Raw genomic sequence first — 8,337 nt, forward strand, 5'->3', positions numbered from 1 at the left:
GGGACCCGGAGGCAGGCTGTGAGCATGCGCACCAGGGCGTGGGGCGGGGCAAAGGCACGGGGCGGGGCGGCTGTTACTAGGCAACAGGCGGCGGGCGTGTCTGCGGCGGCCCGGATTTGGCTGTGTCAAAAGCGCTAAATTATTAAGCAGTCAGAAGATTTATTTCAGACATAACATCGTATTCCTATTCACGTTACGAAGAGGGTCCAAAAGCAGCTAATACAGGAAGCGTTGAGATAAATAACACCCAGCACGGCCCCGCCCTTGGAGGCCTCCGGAAGAACTCACTTGAACTGCGCGCAGAGTGGACCACACGTGCGGAACACCTGCTGTGTGTAGGGCACCGGGCCTGCGGGCGTCGAGAATCCAGAGGTGAAGGACCTGCAGTTCCTCCACCGCGCAGGAGCCTCCAGGAGGACAGGCAGCAACCCTGACCGGGTGGATCGTGCCAGAGCGTGTGCCGCAGAGACGAAGAAATTGTGTCCGTCACAGCTCCGCAAGGCTGAATAGGGAGGAACTAATAATTCAACATTTAATATGCACCTCCTGGATAGCAGACGCTGTGCTAAATGTACGGGGAGAAGATGGGGAGGCTGCGCTAACGTCAGTACAAAGTAGAAGGGGATCAGTGCCTGGAATAAATGCCATATCCTGGAGAAAGTCAAAGTCAGGTACTCTCCATACTTGTGGGCCAGTTTCTTAAGCCCCTAGGTTCCAGTTTCCTCGCCTCTATAATCTTCTTTAGTTCAGGGTAATGGCAGAGTGTAAACTGCTTTCTAATTTCAGATACGTGGCTGACCTCTGAAGGTCCCGTTTACATGGGGACCTCCTAGGATCCTAGGCCAAAGCTGGCTACTTTTGGTAGATTTGTGGTTATGTTCCTCAAAACAGGTATGATATGGGAACTGTACAATACATTTCTCTGCAGTGGGGACACTGATCCTAAGTTTAGCTAGTGATTGGAAGAAGACGGGAGCCAGGAGAGCCCCATCCTTCCTTCGTCTAGCGTCATGGGCCTTAAAGAGAGACAAGGAAGCCCACATTCAGGTAGCAAGATGAGCAGTAGCACTTAAGAGCAAGGTGGTCAATCTCAAGGAAAGCATCAATGCTGAGATTTTCAGATGCATCAGGAGGGCTTTATGGAGGCAGATGCTAGGGGAGCAAGAACGTAGAGCAAAGTAGATGTTGGAGGGTGCGCTGTAGATGCTCTTTAGTAATGGGCCTCAGTGCAGCTTTCTTCAGCAAGAGCTTCCCAGAGCACTCCAGAGGGAGTGCAAGGGGAGGGAGAAGGCTGCAGGGTTTTCTTCCTCCGAACCGTGGACCTCTCCACCTAAGGGAAGAGTTCAAGAGTCCTGGTAGATAGCAGAGGAGGAGGCTTGTTGCGATAGGACCAGATGTACTTGAAAAGACTGTACAGCCTTGGAGTCATCTAGGGAAAACAACGATGGTATAATAATAAGAGTAATTACTACAACTACTGTGCAATAAAAGTAGGGACAAGGGATAGAGTCACAGTCATTATCTCATTTAATCCACAAAAGAGCACTAGAAGTAGATGTTAGTATCTGTAGTTTATAGATGAGGAAACTGAGGCTTACAGTGGGTTAAGATACTTGCCCTGGGTCACACAGTTTGCTTGACACCAAGCCTCTGGTCTTAACCAACACATAGGAGACCTCAGGTCCCTACCAGTTCTGTAACTTTATGATTTAAAATGTTACAGTTAGTTTCACATTTTATTTATGCAGAATTCAAAAAGCAATCCGATAATCGTCAATAATATCTCCATGGCAATTACACGTCATCTTTTCCCTCCCAGTGTGTTTTATAACTTAATTACCAGCCCCAGCTTTATCACTGGCAGGATAATAAGGACACCTCTTTCTTAAAAAAGAAAAAACACTCCAGGTATAAATAGATATGACTAAAAGAAACAAATTGGAAACGTAGGAAGCGTGAACAAGCAGAGTGCCTTGACAATTTGCCCTAAAAATAGTTAATCTAATTAGTGGCAAGGCGTAAAGCTGACTTCATAGCATTGCAAGTGGGTGTCAGAAAAATACTGCCTGGCCCGTTCTGGTTTCATTAAAGCTAAAATTGCCACGACAAGTGCGTGTCTGTTCATGACTGCTTCGTTAAAAGTCAGAAAGCCTCCACTGATGTGTAAGGACGGCGTCTTGTTAGAGGCACCGAGTCAAGTGGCCTGCTTGCTGCTTTCTCAGGCAGAGTTGCACTGCTTCTCGGTGGTTGCGAGGAGCTAGCCTGCCTGACTCCAGTCCCAGCTCAGCCTGTTTGAAGTTGTGTGACTCTGGACCACTGCAAAACCCTGCTTCGTACAGCCATGCAAGCTCCCAGGAGGACTGAATGCGTTCTTACATATAAATCATAGAGAAAAGTATCTGTGCACAGTAAATATTAGTTCTTATTTTTCAGATTTAGGGCTTGTTCCTTCACCAACTAGTAAAACCCAGACTGATAGCAGTTGAGAGGAATGATCTAGGATCAGAGCTCTCCAAGAAAAATATAATATGAAACATAAATGCAGGGCACATGAGTCATTTTCAATTTTCTAGTAGCCAAATTAAAAAAAAAAAAGAAACAAGTTAATTTTTTTTAAAAGATTTTATTTTCTCTTTTTCTTCCCAAAGCCCCCAGTACATAGTTGTGTATTTTAGTTGTGGGTCCTACCAGTTGTGGCATGTGGGACGCCGTCTCAGCATGGCCTGATGAGCGATGCCATGTCCGCACCCAGGATCCGAACCGGTGAAACCCTGGGCCGCCGCAACAAAGCGTGCTAACTCAACCACTTGGCCACGGGCCTGGCCCAAAACAAATTAATTTTAATAATATATTTTACTTAACGTAGTATATCCCAAATATTATTTCAGCATGTAATCAATATTAAAAATTATTAAAGAGGTGTTTTCCTGTTTTTCATACTGCTTTTGAAATCTGGTATGTGCTTTACATTTACAGCTCATCTCAGTTTGAATGGCCGTGTGTGGCCAGAGACCCCAGCACTGGACCGTGCAGTTGAGGGCCCGATACACATCGCTGTAGACAGAGTTCACAGTCAAACGGGGAGAGGGAGAAAGCAAGTTGCACAAGAGAAATAGAGTATACTGTAGATGCTTGATGCATGAAAAATAACACTGTATGTCGTCCACAGGTACAAGACATATATACAAAATGTTTCTAAAAAGAACTGAAGGGTATACCGCACATTCCTGGGACTGGATGGGAACGTAACCAGCACTGCAACTGTCTGTGTCGTGTTATATTTCCTTTATAGACTATAAGAGGATATGAAGCAAATAGGAAAAATATGGACAATTGCCAAATAGAGAGGTGGGTACATGGGAGTTCGGTACATTAAAATCCAGGCTCTGCTACTTTCTGGCTGTGTGACCTTGGACAAGTCACTTAACCTTCCTGTGCCTCAGTTTCCTCATCTGCAAAATGGAATCATAACAATACCTTCCCTAATAGGGCTGATGTAAGGGTTACAGGAGTTAATGTATGTAAAGGGGTTTGAGAGTAAGCACTATTTAAGCTTTAGCTCCTACTGCTGCTGGGTTTTTTTTTAATTTTCTGAACAACCACAAAACCCTTATAATAACTCTTTATGAAACAAACTGTTACTATACGAACAAACATAAAAACCAGGCTGGATCCCAGAATTGAACTTTCAGATGCTCTAAGTGGACCTACGCCACGAATACCTATGAATATGATTGTGATACATTTCTGCTACGTGAGGTCCAAAAATAGCCATTTCTCTGTCAGACAAATGTCATGGGGATTGTTAAAGTGGTCGTGTCATTGAATAATCGGAGGCTGTTTCAAGGCTATATTCTTGCGTGTGATTCGTCCTTCTCTTTCATCACCTGGAGCCTCAGGCGAGTTGGAAAAGCTACATGATACTTTGATTTTTGTGGGTTAAAAAAAAAAAAGACAGCAATCATTGCTCAGGCCAAACGTAATGCAACGCCAGCCAGGAGTGCCTGCGTCCCGCCACAGAGCACAACCCTCCCCACATCCGCCCTGGGGTGGCTCTTCTCTCTCTGAACTCACTTGCATGTTTTTCTTTTTACTCCCTTCAACCATTCTGTCCTTACCCCAAGATGCCCCACATGCCCAGTTTCTCAACTCACTTGTTTCAGTGGTTTCTCTTCTCAGAAGCACTCTTTTTGGGGCGTTTCAGCACATAAATTCAACATTTCTTTCAGACTCAGAATTTTCTCCTTAAGTCCTTTCCTTTAGTCCTGATTCCTTCTTACAGTCACCAGACTTCCACCAGCTTTTGATATAATACAAATGAGAGGCAATCCATTCCAGGAACTAGTTTTTTGTCTAAAATGGTTCATTATTGTTCTGATATCATGTTCTTTCCAATCTCTTTACTAAGTCATTTTCATTCAAATTATTTGTTAGCCAAGCTTTTTTTTTTTCTGTCTACCAACTGTTCCCCCAAAGCCACAACCTTATCTCCTTCTGTTAATCCTTTTTTAAAAAATAACCTTTTTCTCATAATGGCCATTTTGGGTTTTTCTTGCTCTTCATTCCTCCCTTTTTCTAGAATTTACTTTGTTTTCCTTATTGGATTCATTGAAAGTCTTTTGACTCTTGACTACTAACTCCAGTTGCAAATTACAGTTAAAAATTATTATGCACCTGGAGTGCGGAAGAGGCAGGGCGCGCTGCCCGTGGGTGCCGTGGTGGGTCTTTGTGTCCAGTCCTGTGGCAGGGTTTTCAAACCTTTTCAGACGGGAGGAGAGAGCCTGTGACTACAGACATTTGGAATATCCAAAACTGCAGAAGCCAGCAAGTTCCAAGCTGAAAAACGGAAGAAGCGTTCCCGTCTGGGGAGGGAACAGCAGCATCCATCCCATTGTCTTTCATCCTCTCCTTACAACATGTCTTTGAAAATGTGGTTCTGTGAGCTGTGAAAATTTCCTGCCAGTTCTTTAGCTCAAACAAACTGTGTGACCCTCTAGCTGTCAGGAAATATCTTCCACGTGTCCACACGTCATGTTTTGGGTGCCAGCTTTGTGCCTAGGACTGTGCCAGGATCTGCTGGACAGAGGGGAGGAAAGGGAGCTCCAGACCAAACCTCAGGAGAATGGACTTGTCATCTGGGAGCTGGAGTGATCCTGGTGCTTGTCTCCCACCCTCCCCTCACTTTGCAGATGAGGATGCAGGGGCCCAGGGAGGCTGAATGACTCACTCCAGGTCATACTGCCAGCTGGTGGAAGTACTGGCACATGGAAATGGGAGTAAGTATGTGATACTGAAATTAGGAAGAAACCAGGAACAAAAGAGGACAGACGACCTTCAGTGACAACAGAGTTTCCAGCCTATTTATGCTGCCTCCCCAGCATCTTCACTGGTTTTAAATTCACAGAAAATCCACATTGTTGTTATTTTCCCTTCTTCAGAAAAATTCAGGGCTGCTAGGAGGGAGAGGGCTTGAACGCAGCTCCAGAGCAGATGGTAATGAGTACACGAGGGTGTTGCGCCTCTGGCAAGCCATTGCTGGTTTGCGTAAGTCTTGATTTTTCAAGTGGCCTTGGTGACAGTTGGCAAGGGGGCCTGCTTGTGTAACCGCCTGACTAGGGATTGTGCAACCGCAGGGAGAGAAGAGAACGTGGGAAGAGCCATCCCCAATCTAGGGAACCGAGGAGCTTCCTGCATGTGAAGTTCACGGGCGGCCTCTGAAATCTCCTTGGCAGCCAACCTTATGAAAAAACCAGCGGCAGGCTGAGCACTCCCAAGAGTCAGCAATGTCTTGTGGGTCAGCTGCAGCACCGCGTGCCGGAGCCAAGCTGGTTTCTGGAGCGAAGGCCAGGTTTTCTTGCCGGGTGAATCGGTGGGGAAGGAGTAAAGGCGCAAAGTTAACCTATGAAACAGTGAGAGGAGGCCAGAAGCCAAACAGTGATCATCAATAACAGGGCAGCCCCTCGTCACACGATCTCCAGCTGTGGACAGCACTGCCTAAATTGTGTCTCCTGAGGGTCAGTCTGGAGAAAAGGCTCAGACCCTACATCTGCCAAGTACCACCTCTGTGACCTTGGGCGGGTAATTCAACCACCTTGAACTTGGACATCCCAGTAGTAAAATGAAGCTAACGTTACTCCCCTCTAGGGCCTCCAGTCTAGAGACCACCTACGTCCAGTGTCAGGCCCGGTGCCTGGAGCTCAGGAGCCCCCGTGAACAGAGTCAATGGTGTGATTCCTGCCCATTTCTTCAGCCTGTTTCCTGTTGTTTCTCCTTACATCTGTGGTTAATACATCTCGGGAATTGTCTGCACAGGGTTCCAAATTAGCCAGCAGCACAAGAAAAGAAGATCAGAAATCAATCAGAGCAAACAGAAATCATGTTATTACATCTTTTCCCCTGTACTTTTCGCATTTCAGCTATTGTTGGGTGTCACGCGCAACCAGACTCACAGTATTGTCATCGGTGACACTGCTCTGGTCATGAAAGGTTAGGCGAGTCATCAATGACCCACTGAAGCCCTGCTCTGTGCAGGGCCACACATCAGGTGCTGCGAGGAGGCAAGGGCCGGAAGTAAGGAGTCGCGTTTGACTCAGGAAGCTTCTAATTTTACGGGAGAGACAAAGCATTACATGAATGACAAGGCTCTCTGGCATTAGCCAAGAATTAACGTCTCCAGCGGAGATATTTGCTTACCCACCATCCACTTATCTCACAGTCAGGTGCCACTTAGTTTGGTCTGAATGGCGTGGGAACTGCCAAGGAGCCCGCCAGCTCAGCCTCCTGCTCAAGGAGTGGGAAGGAGCACACGTGCAAGGAAAGCACTCCCAAAATAGCCTTGGTGGGAAGATGGGAAAGAAGACCCCTGCAGGGTTGTTGTCTGAGGAAAAGGGGGGCCAACTAGAAGTCAGCATGCAGCAAACACGGTTGGGGGTTGCACAGCTCAATTTGAGAAGCTGAAAGCACACGGACGACAAAACAAAATCCTCCAAAAGCTGGAGTTGAAATCCAAATTGATTCAGTCCCCCCGCCAGCTGAACTTCTAAAACGCAAATCAAATGCAAATAAAGAAGCATATGAGTGAAGGACGTTACTTCACAAAGGTAAAGAAGCCTATGAGCAAAACTAGTGAGGCCAGAGAGAGGAGCCGGCCCTTCAAGATGCCGCTCCTGCCCTCCCAACTCTGTGGGACCCTCGCGCGCATGGGCTGTCTCCCTTTCAGAACTCACCACTGTCTGACGCTGCGTTTGGCACTTCCTCCAGCCAGTAACATGGCCATCCATCCTTCACGCTCCCAGCTCTCATTCTGCAATTGCTCCCTAAGCATCTGCCAGGCATCGTGTTAACAAGCAGACATGGTTACTGCTCCTGGAGATCCTGTGCTGGCGGCCGTGGCGGGTGGGGGAGAGAGATTGAAATGATCTATAGTGCAATGTGGACATTTCTTGGAAAAAGAATTTTTTTTGGTCAAATATCATTCATTGTCTGGACATGCTCTGCCCAGCCTCCGCTCAGCCCTAAGAGATGAAATGTTACCGAGCTGAACCAGGCCTGATCATCTCATTCCCCTTGGCCAGTGACTGGTATGGAGGTGGCCATGTGACCCAGTTCTGACCATTGATATATCAGCAGAAATCTGTTGATTGGAGCTTCCAGAAAAATTTACATTATTCTATGAATAAGGGATAAGTAAATGTGGCTGTGGCTGCTAGTTCCTCCCTTCTTTCTTGATGGAATGTGAATGTGATGCCTGGAGATGCATAGCCATATTGAGACTGTGAGGCCATAACATGCAAAAAGGACAGAACACAAATAGAGAAAGACCTTGGGTCTCTGACCGCATCATTAAACAGTTGCACAGGGCAACCTCCCACCTTCTTATTAGGTGGGAAAAAGAGGTCATTCTGTGACTAGCCCCCAAATACGTCCTTAATGATAATTTCCTTAAATAACTTTTTTAACATAAAAATAAGAATTAATTTAAAATCTACTAACAAAAAAATACATATTCAATGGAGAAAATTTTTAGAAAGTGCAAAAAAAGCACAAAAGAAAATAAAAACTTTCCTCAAACACCTAGAGAGATCCACGCTTAAAATTTTGTTGTCTATCTTTTCCTCCTACATTTTAAATGTATACGTGTGTTTTTTAAACCAATTTGGGATCATGTTGTTTTGGAATCTGCTTTTTTTTTCTTCTTAATTTGTCTTGAATGGCTTCCCACAACAGCTAATATTTATTTAAAACATGGTTTTCAGTAAAAGGATGCACGAAAGGAAAAAAACTAAACCAAAGAGGAAAACCAGCCAATTCCTACATAAGAGCAGTGGTGGTCAGGCC

General features: G+C 45.8%; 1 long non-coding RNA gene across 1 annotated transcript; it reads left to right on the top strand.

Annotated features, from left to right (window-relative positions):
- The first annotated feature begins 85 nt into the window (after positions 1–85).
- LOC139073976 (uncharacterized) lies at positions 86–8,076 on the top strand. Its single transcript, XR_011523222.1, has 2 exons — positions 86–671; positions 3,170–8,076. It is a non-coding gene; the product is annotated as an uncharacterized lncRNA (long non-coding RNA).
- The last annotated feature ends 261 nt before the right edge of the window (positions 8,077–8,337 follow it).

This window comes from Equus przewalskii, chromosome 10 (assembly GCF_037783145.1).
Source record: "Equus przewalskii isolate Varuska chromosome 10, EquPr2, whole genome shotgun sequence".
In the NCBI taxonomy this organism is placed as follows: domain Eukaryota; kingdom Metazoa; phylum Chordata; class Mammalia; order Perissodactyla; family Equidae; genus Equus; species Equus przewalskii.